The sequence below is a fragment of the Bubalus kerabau genome, chromosome 15, assembly GCF_029407905.1.
Source record: "Bubalus kerabau isolate K-KA32 ecotype Philippines breed swamp buffalo chromosome 15, PCC_UOA_SB_1v2, whole genome shotgun sequence".
In the NCBI taxonomy this organism is placed as follows: domain Eukaryota; kingdom Metazoa; phylum Chordata; class Mammalia; order Artiodactyla; family Bovidae; genus Bubalus; species Bubalus kerabau.
Genome location: NC_073638.1, coordinates 65,211,953 through 65,224,579, shown reverse-complemented (window position 1 = coordinate 65,224,579; position 12,627 = coordinate 65,211,953). Strand labels below are relative to the sequence as shown.

The following is a 12,627-nucleotide window of genomic DNA, read 5'->3' as shown; positions in this document are numbered from 1 at the left end:
CGTTTCACAGATGTAATGAAGAACCCATATTGTCCAAAATTGTTTTGTGATACCTCCTGCCCTGAGCCCTGCTTGCCCTTTAAAGCTCAGTTGGTGGGAAAATTCAGAGGCAAGCACAGCTGGAAGGCAGAGGAAGGACAAAAACCTGGTTTGTTCCTCTTTGCAGGAGCCTGGGACCTCAGGCTGAGGTACAAGATGCCCCAATAAGGAAAAGGGTCTAATAATCCTCTCCCTCCAGATCCAAGGAGGGCCAGTGAAGGTATATCTTATAATTTAAAAAATTAACATAATGCAGTAAATTTTGAATGGAGATGGTTGCCTGCCTGACTCCTCTAGAGGAAACAAGAATGGTGGGGGAGCAGAGAAAAAGAGATTTCCTATCAGAGGGCTACCATTGTCAGTGAGGTAAGCTGCTCAATAAATCACTTCTAACTGCTTTGTGGGACCAGATTTCTCAACCTGAAGGTGAGGAATTGTGTGTCTTCTTCAGTCGGGGGTCTTTTCTACCCTGTCTGTTTTCACTTACACTGAAGAAACAGAGTCAGCCTGATGGGGTGTAAGAGCCCATTTGGGCACAGTTTCTGTGTCTTGGAGCCTCGAGTGTCCCCACTCTGCTCTAAATCTTGGTGTTATGTGGAGTTGAACAGGCCTGGTTCAAAGAGCGGTGCAACCACAAACTAAAGTCACGTGACCTTAGTGTCCTCATCTGTAGAATGGAATTAACAAAAGAACTTCAACTATATATATATATATATATATATATATATATATATATATATGGACTTCGCTGGCAGTCACCAGCTATGACTCCGTGCTCCCAATGTAAGGGGTCTTGGTTTGATCCCTGGTCAGGGAACTAGATCCCACATGCTGCAACTAAGAGTTCATACGCCACAACAAAGATTGAAGACCCTGCATGCCAGTCAGCATATATATGCTATTGTTGTTCAGTCACTAAGTAAGTTGTGTCCAACTCTTTGCGACCCCATGGACTGCAGCATACCAGGCTTCCCTGCCCTTCACTGTCTTCCGGAGTTTGCTCAAATTCATGTCCTCTGAGTCAATGAAGAGATATCAGTCCTGGGTGTTCTTTGGAAGGAACGATGCTAAAGTTGAAACTCCAGTACTTTGGCCACCTCATGCGAAGAGTTGACTCATTGGAAAAGACTCTGATGCTGGGAGGGATTGGGGGCAGGAGGAGAAGGGGACGACAGAGGATGAGATGGCTGGATGGCATCACTGACTCGATGAACGTGAGTCTGAGTGAACTCCGGGAGTTGGTGATGGACAGGGAGGCCTGGCGTGCTGCGATTCATGGGGTCGCAGAGAGTCAGACACGACTGAGCAACTGAACTGAACTGAACTGATATATATATATAATAGAAAATAAAGGTAGCATTATAAGCCAAAACTGACCATTAACACTTCTGTTTTTTAAAGGAGGTAGGCATGCCTCATGTCAGTGAGAAGATACATTTTTCCTTTGTGCTTTTTCATGAATAGTGTTTGGATGATCCACAGTAAAATTGGAGCTGAATACACCATAGAAGTTGGAGAGGGCTGAATTGCTTTGCCCAATAAATAGTTTTGGGGGGCTTAATAGCTTTGGGGGCTTCCAGTGGCCAATGAGAGAGAAAAGAGAGAAAGATGGCCCAAACAGTATTGTAGACGGCAGATCTTAAAGGGCCAGTAGAGCCCAGCTGTTGTTCCGTTAGATGTTTGTATCTGTGAGAGCACTTAGAATAATTCTTGGCACCAGCAAGCATTTAATAAGGGGCAGCCACAAGCTGTGTAGCAAAGCTATCTCACTGTTGTCCTCTAATAGTCTCTCTCTCCAGAGGAGTAGAATCCTCTCTCTTTTATGGGGTGTGTTTGTCTTGGGGAAAGTGCACTAGACAGGAAATGTGGGATGCAGTGGCTTCAAATTCTGATTTCACAGGGTTTACTTATCTGTTCCTTTAATTTTCCATCTTTAAATTAGGGCAGAGATAGTACCTCACTACAAATAATAAATGATGGAGAGGGTATTCCTATACTGTTGGTGGGAACGTAAATTGGTACAATCACTATGGAGAACAGTATGGAGCTTCCTTTAAAAAATTAAAATACAACTACCATATGATCTGACAATCCTACTCCTGGGCATATATCCAGAGAAAACCATATTTTGAAAAGATATATGCACCCCAGTGTTCATAGCAGCACTATTAACAATAGCCAAAACATGGAAGCAACCTAAATGTCCATTAATCTGTATGTATTGTGTGTATATATATAAAATGGAATATTATTCAGCCATTAAGAAGAATGAAATCATGCCATTTGCAGCAACAGGAATGGATCTAGAGATTATCATACTAAGTCAGATGGTGAAAGGCAAATACCATATATCACTTATATGTGAACTGTAAAAAAAATGATACAAATGAACTTATTTACGAAATAGAAATAGACTCATAGACAGAAAACAAATTTATGGTTACCAAATGGGAAAGGAGAAAAAGTGAAAGTGAAAGTCTCTCAGTTGTGTCCAACTCTTTGTAACCCCATGGACTATAGAGAACATGGAATTCTCTAGACCAGAATACTTAAGTGGGTAGCCTTTTCCTTCTCCAGGGGATCTTCCTAACCCAGGGATTGAACACAGGTCTCCCACATTGCAGGCGGATTCTTTACCAGCTGAGCCGCAAGGAAAGGGGAGGGGAGGGATAAATTAGGAGTTTGGGATTAACATAGACACACTCTTATACATAATATAGATAGCCAACAGGGATCTAGTGTATAGCACAGGAAACTATACTCAGTATTTTATAATAATCTATGCGCTATATATATGTAAAACAGAAACACTTTGCTTTATATCTGAAACTGACACATCATTGTAAATCAACTATACTTCAATAAAAAATAAATATACAAAAAAAGAAAAAGCATTCCTTATATCCTACAATTTATATGTAAAGTTTAAATGAGATTATCTAGATAATCCATGAGCCAGGTACTTGGCCTTCAGTAAATGTTCGCTCTTACTAGTATTCTACAATAGTAGTCTTATGATGCTGGTATACCATCCTGGGCTTCCCAGGTGGCGCTAGTGATAAAGAATCTGCCTGCCAATGCAGGAGACTTAAGAGATGCAGGTTTGATCCCTGGGTCAGAAAGATCCCCTGGAGGAGGGCATGGCAGCCCACTCCAGTATTCCTGCCTGGTGAATCCCAAGGACAGAAAAGCCTGGTGGGCTCTGGTCCATAGGATTGCAAATAGTCAGACACGACTAAAGCAACTTAGCATGCATAAGATCCTAGAACATGTGCTTTGTGGGTTTTATTTTAAAATTTACATGTCTATTCAATTTTAAAAACTTGAAAAACATAAAGAACACAGAAAACAACAGCTCTTTCAACAAAAAGATCACCAGTGTTAACATTTTGGTTCATCTTTTTCTTTTTCCTTGCCAGTGTATATACATCTTTGTTCTGTCTGTTCAAAATAGGATACTGTTCTATAGTCTGCTTTTTTTAAAAACCTAGCAATAGACTGTGAACTTTTCTCTATGGATGAGTTGTTTCTTAAAATAGATATTTCAGTGGAAGCAGTCATACCCTGGGACAGCAAATTCATTGCTTTTTTTTTTTTTTAAGAGAGGGATGCCTCATGGCTGCCAAATTTGAGAGACACTGCATCTTACATTTCCTTCTTGGAAAATTAACAGTGCATATTAGCATGTTAAAGGCTCTGGGAAGCCCTTCCACAAAGAACCTGCTTGACTTTGATTAGATCAGTGTTTCCCAAACTAATTTAACGCGGTGGAGTCATTTATTCTCATAACTCCTATTAATGTCTCAGGAATAACTGGGGAAGACAAAGCCGCAGGCTCAAGATTCCTTGAGAACAGGGAGCAGGTCTTGCTCATCTTCATTGTTTCCACACGGCCTTACAATTGTTTTTAAGAAATTATACAAAATGAGATTGGATTGATGACTACTTTCTAACCGACAGCCACACACGTGCGAACTGGGGGCCAAGGTTAGAGGCTGAGTCTGTGCTCCGAAGTGTTTCTCGGTGTAAAGCTAATTGGCCCCTTTGGGGATGAACCTGTGAACTTGGCCTTGTTAACGCCAGCACAAAACAGCTGCGTTAGTTTATCTGGTACCCTGAAATTGTTCTCTTACCCAGATTCTCATGCTGTCCTGCAGATGGCGATGCTGGTTTGTCAACTTTCTGAGAGCCTGAAGCTTGGGCCAAGAAAAGCTTGAAATTGAGGGGAAGCAGATGCAGGTGAGGAAAAGAGTCAGGAGTGGGGGGATTATTGAAAACCAGACGACAAACTGTCAGGTGTGCAGTTGGCATGAAGCTGGGGGGTAGATATATACATATATGGTGTTGGACACAGGTGTAAAAAAATCTTGATGAACCAGTGAGCCAAGAATAAATATCGCTAGCATATCTTGAGCACCAAGCTTGGGGCTGGAGATACGCTAGATAATTTCATTCATTATTTCTCTTAATCCCCTAAATAGACTAAAGAGGTAGTTCCTGCAGCTAGAAGAAGCAGAACTGGAAATTCAACCCTGCTTCCTAGGCCTGGCGCTGTATCTGAGTGCTTTGCTAGACTGAAATGAGCAGGTATTTACCAAGGATGAATAAATATAAAATATTTCCTATATCTATCTACTGTCACTCTATCTATCCATCCATCTGTTTTTTTTTTTCATTTGCACAGAATGGACCTAATTGCATTTCATGAAATTAATACCAGAAGTTTTTTGTTTTTTTTTTTTAAGTTAGTCATCTGCTAAATAAATTAATTACAGTTCTGGGCTGCATTCTTAGTATTATCACATTTAGATCAGAGTGGTGGAAGTACTCTTTTTAGAATTCTTCTAGTCTTTTTAGTTCTGGTGATCACCATGCAAGATAATTATGGTCAAAATGAATGCCCTAGCATGGCCAGTTTAAAAGTCAGTCGTTGGACTGAGTGGCCCTTGTGTCCCGTCACATCCCTGTTCCAGCACTTGCCAGTGATGCTGCAATTATTTCTTTAAACGTCCCCCTCTCCCGTGGATGCTGTATTTCTTGAAGGTAGGAACTATGTCTTCATTTCTGTATTTCTAGGTTCTAGCAAAGTACATGGTACACAATGAGTTGTTAGTAAAGTTTGGATGAATGAATGACCTCATGAATGAAGGGTGTCTCCTGCAGAAGTGATATCTGAGCCTGAACCGAGGAAGGCTCTCAGGGAGCTTGGTCTAGATGAGCAGAAAGAGGACCTGAGGAAGCTGCGAGAACTATCTTCACACACGTGAGAGGTGTCACGCAGAGGAGATTGCAGAACAAAATTGTGCCTCTTCAAGTCTTGGGAGGCCAGTTTCTTTAACAAAGAAGAATCTCAGAGCTGTCTAAACATAAAAGGAGTTACTTTTTAAAAAATATTTATTTATTTGGCTGCTCTGGGCCTTAGTTGCTGCACACAGAATCTTCTGTTGCAGTACGTGAGAACTTCAGTGGCTGTATATGGGATCTATTTCCCTGACAAGGGGTCGAACCTGGGCCCTCTGCAGTGAGAGTGAGGAGTCTTAGAGGCACTGATGGCAAACATCATCCAATCGTCTCAGCCAGAGGCAGCATGAACATCTAGCAGGAATGGGGGAGAAAGGGTCCCTTCATTAGATTGAGGCAGGAGGAGGTTACTGATGCATGTGGCTGTGGGGCAGGCATGCAGAAGGGACTCAATATTTGTTGAACAAATGAATAACAGTCTTCTAATAATCAAAGACTCATTCTGTAAATAGCTATTAAATTTTTTTATACATTAGGTCTATACTCAACTGAAGAGGTTGCATCAGTGAAAAGGATGACTCAGCCCCCATCAACAAGGGGGAGTGTACTATATAGGTTGGAAACCCAAGATACATCCACACTGCCTGGGTTCAAAACCCAGCTCTGCCAATTCATATATGTATGCCTCAGTCTCCTCAGCTGTAAAATGGGGATAAAATAGCAGCCACGTTAAGGGATTATTTTGACAATTAAATGAATTAATACTTGACACATCTTATTGATTCAAGTATTAATGATTATCACAGTGCTTATCTTCCAGCAAGGGCTACAGAGAAGTTACTGTTATGTGAAGGATGCTCTGAGGAGTATGAACTGAAATATGTGATTATCTGGACACCCCAATAATTAGACACCCCATCAAATCAATATGCTCTATATATCTATTCAGTTTTCATTAGAGGAAAGGCTAAATGCTTTGCGAGGCAGGATTATGGCTCACCCAACAGGGCTTTTGTGATGGTACCTCTCTCTCCCCTCGGAGTTGCCCAGCGCAACTAGAAAGGGATGTTGGGACCCAGTCAGCAGGGAAGGGCAGAGAAAGGAGACCTGCTGGTGCCAACCCTGATCCTTACACCAAAGTCCTGAGCAATTCCACTCAGCTCCAAACCTGCAGTCCCCACAAAGCCTAACGAACCCTTTGAAGTTAAACATACAACTGTGTGCGCGCTTGCCAAATCACTTCAATTGTGTCCGACTCTTTGCACCCCTATGGACTATAGCCTGCCAGGCTCCTCCGTCCGTGGGATTCTCCAGGCAAGAATACTGGAGTGGGTTTCCACGCCCTCCTCCAGGGGATCTTCCCAACCCATCTCTTGGGTCTCCTGCATTGGCAGGTGGGTTCTTTACTACTAGCACCGCCTGGGAAGACCTAAACAGAAAGCTTCCCTGCCCCCAACCCTACCACATTAAAAGCTCACCTAGCATTTCCAAGCAAGTTCCTTTGGGGTGTTACCCCTGCCCCAAGGAACTTAGCAGAGTACTCATTCCAACCACAGAGCATACTATCTGAGGAAATTGTAGGACAGAATTTTTCTGATCTCATTACACTTCCTATGATTTTTTATTCCCCCTTGTAGGTTTCTGCCCCAGGTGACTGATTAGCTGACCACCCCTAATCCATCTTTGCTGATGGGGGCTGAGCAGAGTGTCACGAGGACACCTCCAAGGGAGCCTAGCCCTGACTTGGAGGGTAAGGGAGGACTGCAGAATATGTAAGTGTTAGTAATGCAATTGAGTGGTAAGGTTGGCTGCTCTGGACAGAGGGAACAGCACATGCAAAGGCCTGAGATTAGTGAGAGGCACTGGGGTGTGTTAGGGTTTTGAAAATGGTTTAGTGTGGCTGGCTCACAGGGTACAGGGGGTGTGATGAGGGGAGAGAGAATGAAGAAGAGGCTGGAGAAGTATGAAGGGCCCTGTAAGTTGTGTTCATGAGCTTACACTCCATCTGGAGCATGGCAGGGAATCTACGAAGGGTTTGAAGGAAGGTGGTGCAACGAAGAGGTCTGCAGTTTAGAAAGAGCACCATTGCTGGGATGGGGATGGTCCTATGGGTGGAACCAGAAGCAGGAAGTTAGGAGGGTGTTGCAGTACCTCTTGGGAGAGACAGGGGGCACTGAACTACAGAAACTCCAGTATTGTGACTGGAGAAACTGAAAGTGAAAGTTGCCCAGTTGTAACCAACTCTTTGGGACCCCATGGACTGTCCATGGAATTCTCCAGGCCAGAATACTGAAGTGGATAACTGTTCCCTTCTCCAGGGGATCTTCCCAACCCAGGGATCAAACGCAGGTCTCCCTCATTGCAGTGGATTCTTTACCATCTGAACCACCAGGGAAGCCCAAGAATACTGGAGTATGTTGTCATTCCCTTCTCCAGGGTATCTTCCTGATACAGGAATCAAACTGGGGTCTCCTGCATTGTAGGTGGATTCTTTATCAGCTGAGCTACCAGAGAGAGATGGTAAGCAAATTTGAGGGCAATTAACAGCCTCTTGCTACTGACTGGGAACTCAGGGTGATACCTTTTGGCTTCTCTGGTTCTTAGTGACAGTGTATTGATGTTTTCAAACTGTGGTACTGGAAGAAGACTCTTGAGAGTCCCTTGTACAGTCCCTTGGATCAAACCAGTCAATCCTAAAGGAAATCAACTTTAGGAAATCAAAGAATATTCATGGAAGGAGTGATGCTAAAGCTCCAATACTTTGGCCACCTGATGTGAAGAGTAGACTCATCAGAAAAGACCCTGATGCTGGGAAAAACTGAAGGTAAAAAAGAAGGGGGCAACAGAGGATGAGATAGTTGGATGGCATCCCTGACTCAAGGGACTTGAGTTTGAGCAAACTCCGGGAGATAGTGAAGGACAGGGAAGCCTGGCGTGCTGTAGTCCATGGACATACAAAGAGACAAGACTTAGCAACTGAACAACAAAATACAGGTATCAGGCCAAAACCAGGCAGCAAAAATGGTCCATTGGGAGTGCCTGATGCTTCCCTCTTTACCTTTCTTCTCTTATTGTCCCCATGCTTTCTCTCTTCCTATTTTTTTAAAAATTTAAATGTATTTATTTTAATTGGAGGCTAATTACTTTACAATATTGTATTGGTTTTGCCATATGTCAACATGAATCTGCCACGGGTGTACACGTGCTCTCCATCCTTAACCCCCCTCCCACCTTCTATTTTTTCTATTTTTTTTTTTTCTTTTTAAAATCTCTCCTTATATACTATGTACTAAAGAGCATAGGTGTCAGTCAGCCTGATGTTAATCACAGAACTAATTAGGTATTTATTTTATTTATTTATTTAAGGTATTTATTTTAATTTCTTTGTGCCTAATTCATTTAATTTTAAATGGGGATAATTGCACCTACATCACAGGGCTCGGTGGAGAAGGCAATGGCACCCACTCCAGTGCTCCTGCCTGGAGAATCCCATGGGCGGGGGAGCCTGGTGGGCTGCAGTCCATGGGGTCGTGAAGAGTCGGACACGACTGAGCGACTTCACTTTCACTTTTCACTTTCATGCATTGGAGAAGGAAATGGCAACCCACTCCAGTGTTCTTGCCTGGAGAATCCCAGGGATGGGGGAGCCTGGTGGGCTGCCATCTATGGGGTCGCACAGAGTTGGACACGACTGAAGCGACTTGGCAGCAGCAGCACAGGGCTGGGATCATAATTCAGTGCAGATTTTCTCATTTGGACCCAAACTCAGTTCCCTGATGGAGGGTGGTAAACGGCACCACCCTGTGACCCATTTACCCAAACCGAAACCTATGCTTCCCCCTTTCTTTTAGCGCCACCTTCTCCCACCCCACCCCTATGTAAATCACTGTCACCTGTTGTCTTGATGGCTGCAGTAGCTTCTTAATTGACCACCTGCTTCCACTTCCCTCCTTCAAGGATCCTTTCTCTCGTTTTCTCTGTAAAGAAGTCAGGGTGATCCTTTAAATTGTTGATATATATATATTTTTAATAACAACTTTATTGAGATATGTCACATACCATAAGAGTCACCCATTTAAAGTGTAAAATTCAGTGAGTTTCAGTATATTCAGAGAAACTAATTTAGAGCACCATCATCACCCCTATCTAATTTTAGAGCATTTTAATCACCCAAGTGGTTCAGTTGGTAAAGAATCCACATGCAATGCGGGAGACCTCAGTTCGATCCCTGGGTTGGGAAGATCCCCTGGAGAAGGGAAAGACTACCTACTCCAGTATCCTGGCCTGGAGAATTCCATGGGCTGTATAGTCCATGGGGTCACAAACAGCCGGGCATGACTGAGCAACCACTCACTTCACTTCAATCACCCCCAAAGTAAACCCCACACCTATTAGCAGGCATTCTCTAATACTTCCTCCCCCAGACTTTGGCAATCATCAGTACTTTTTCTCTCTATAGATTTGCCTGTTCTGGATATTTTGTATTGAATGAAGTCACTCAGTCGTGCACCGACTCTTTGCAACCCCATGGACAGTAGCCTGCACCAAGCTCCTCCGTCCATGGGATTTTCAAGGCAAGAGTACTGGAGTGGGTTGCCATTTCCTTCTCCAGGGAATCTTCCCAACCCAGGGATCGAACCCAGGTCTCTGGCATTGTAGACAGACGCTTTACCTTCTGAGCCTCCAGGGAAGTCCGGATATTTTGTATTAATGGACTCAAATAATATGTGATCTTTTGCTTCTGGCTTCTTTCATTCAACATAGTTTTCAAGGTTTACCCATATTGCAGCAGACGTTAGTATTATATTTCCTTATACAGCAGAATAAGCTTACATTGTATGGATAGACCACATTTTAAAAAAGATTTACTTGACGGCACCAGGTCTTAGTTTCGGCATGCAGAATGTTTTAGCTGCAGCATGTGGGATCCAGTTCCCTGATCCGCTCACCCCCTGCATTGGGAGCAAGGAGTCTTAGCCACTGGACCACCAGAGAAGTCCCTAACCACATTTTATTTACTGTTCATCAGTTGATAAACATTTGAGTCCTTTCTGCTTTTTGGCTCTCATGAATAATGCTGCTGCTATGAACATTTTTGTACAAGTTTTTGCATGGACGTATGTTTTCACTTCTCTTGGGTGTATACCTAGGACTGGAATGTGATAACCCTTATGTCATATGCAATGAAGTAGGTCAGACACAGAAAGGCGAATGTCATGTGATATTGCTTCTATGTGGAATCTAAATATAGGGCACAAATGAACTTATTTACAAAAGAGGAGTAGAATCACAGATATTGAAAACAAACATGGTTACCAGGGGATAAGAGGGAGGGAGGGATAAATTGGGAGATTGGGACTGACATATACACAATTATTTATAAAATAGATAACTAATAAGAACTTGCTGTATAGAAGAGGGAACTCTACTTAATACTTTGTAATGGACTATATGGGAAAAGAATCTTTAAAAAAAAGTGGGTATATGTGTACATATAACTGAATCACTTTGCTGTACACCTGAAACTAACATAACATTGTAAATCAACCACAGACAGTCCTTTAAAATTTTTTTAAATGATATTTTTGAGGGTCTGCCAAAGTGTTTACCAAAGTGACTGCCTGTTTAAGAATCCCACTGGCAATGCACAAGGGTGCAATTTCTTCATATTCTTACAACTCTAGTCATTGTCTATTTTTTTTTTTTTAATATAGTCATCTAGCTGAGTATGAACTGGTATATCAAGGCACCTTTGGTTTGCCTTTCCCTAAGGACCAATGATGTTGAACATTTTAAAATGTACTTTATGGCCATTGATATATCTTATTTGGAAAATTGTCCCTTCAAATACTGGGCTTTCCTGCCTCCTGTCCCCACCCCCACCTTTTAAAAATGTTTCTTTATTGTGGTAAATTATACATAACATCACTGACGTGATGGCATGAGTTTGAGTAGGCTCCGGGAGTTGGTGATGGACAGGGAAGACTGGCGTGCTGCTGTCCATGTGGTCGCAAAGAGTCGGACATGACTGACTAAACTGAATACATACCATAAAAGTTACCATTTTAGCTGTTACTGTTCAGTGGCATTAAGTGGATTCACATTATTGTACAACCACTGTTACCATCCATCTCCAAAAATTTTTCATCATCCCAAACGGAAACTGTCCTCGTTACCTCCCTCTCCTAGGCCTTAGTAACAACTATTCTCCTTTCTGCTTTTTAATTTTAATTATTTCTGGTTTTAACAAAAGCCATCCTAATGGACAAGAAGTGGTATGTCATTGTGGTTTTGATTTGCATTCTCTAATGCTTAGTGGTGTAGAGCATCTTTTTATGTACCCGTTGGCCATCTGTATGCCTTCTCTGGAGAAATGTCTATTTATGTTCTTTGCACATTTAAAATTGGATTCTTTGTCTTTATATTATTGAGTTGTAAGTGTTCTTTATAGATCTTAGGTACAAGTCCCTTATCAGATCCTTATCACTTCTTATAATATACTTTGAAACACACAAATTTCTCATTTTGAGAACTCCACTTCATCTGTTTCTTTTTCTGCTTATACTTTGGTGTCACTAAGAAGCCATTGCCTCATCCAAAGTTAGAAAGATTTAGTCCTGTGTTTTCTTCTACCTGTTTTGTAGATTTTAGCTCTTACATTTAGGTGTCTGATCCGTTTTGAGTTCCTTATTGTATATGGTGTGAGGTAGAATCAAGGCGATCTTTTAAAAGTACAAACCAGATTCCATGACTCCCCCTGCTTAAAATTCGGCACTGGCTTCTCACTGCTCTTAGGACAGATTCACGTTCCTCACCAGAGGGTCTTTTGTTTTCTCATTCCCCGTCCCACCAGCCTCTCTAGTCTGCTGCAGCCATAGGCGCCTTCTAACAGTTCTTATATGCAAACTCCTTCCTGCCCCAGTGTTTCTGCCCTGCTATTCCCTCTACCTAAACACAGACTATCTGGTGGCTTCTCTCTCATTCCTCAGGTCTCAGTTTAAAAGTTTGCCTTCTTCAGGAAAATCTTAACCTGACAGCTCTATGTAAAGTGGGTTCCCCACACCACACTTTACTCCTTAGTTTCTGTCACAGTGATGTTAAAAAAAAACTGAGCAAAATTTAAAATCTTACTGGCTTTATTCAACCATTCATGAGTCAGGCAGCATCAAATCTAGCAGATAGAAAGGAGCTCCAAGTAGCTGCAGAAAATGGAAGACTTTTGTCGGCAGAAGGGAGTGGGTATGAGGAAGTTGCGCTGGGCAAAAAGCATGGTGGTTATTGCAAGTGATTTTGCTTTAGGGGATGGCGGGGGTTTATGAAGCAGATTACCTGACCAGTGATGATGAG

General features: G+C 42.4%; 2 long non-coding RNA genes across 4 annotated transcripts in view; one reads left to right on the top strand and one right to left on the bottom strand.

Annotated features, from left to right (window-relative positions):
- The first annotated feature begins 347 nt into the window (after positions 1 to 347).
- On the top strand, positions 348 to 10,523 carry LOC129629299 (uncharacterized). 3 transcript variants are annotated; one of them, XR_008703128.1, is made up of 5 exons: positions 348 to 405; positions 4,197 to 4,278; positions 4,521 to 4,626; positions 6,918 to 7,052; positions 9,740 to 10,523. It is a non-coding gene; the product is annotated as an uncharacterized LOC129629299 (long non-coding RNA). The 3 variants fall into 3 exon arrangements; XR_008703129.1 differs by lacking the exon at positions 348 to 405 and adding an exon at positions 3,113 to 3,234; XR_008703127.1 differs by lacking the exon at positions 348 to 405 and adding an exon at positions 3,128 to 4,026.
- LOC129629298 (uncharacterized) overlaps positions 4,639 to 12,627 on the bottom strand; it is a 30,375-nt gene continuing 22,386 nt past the window's right edge. The window contains exons 3-4 of the long non-coding RNA XR_008703126.1: positions 9,174 to 9,257; positions 4,639 to 5,634 (exon numbers count right to left, since the gene is read on the bottom strand). This is a non-coding gene — a long non-coding RNA (uncharacterized LOC129629298). The remainder of the gene's footprint in view (positions 5,635 to 9,173; positions 9,258 to 12,627) is intronic.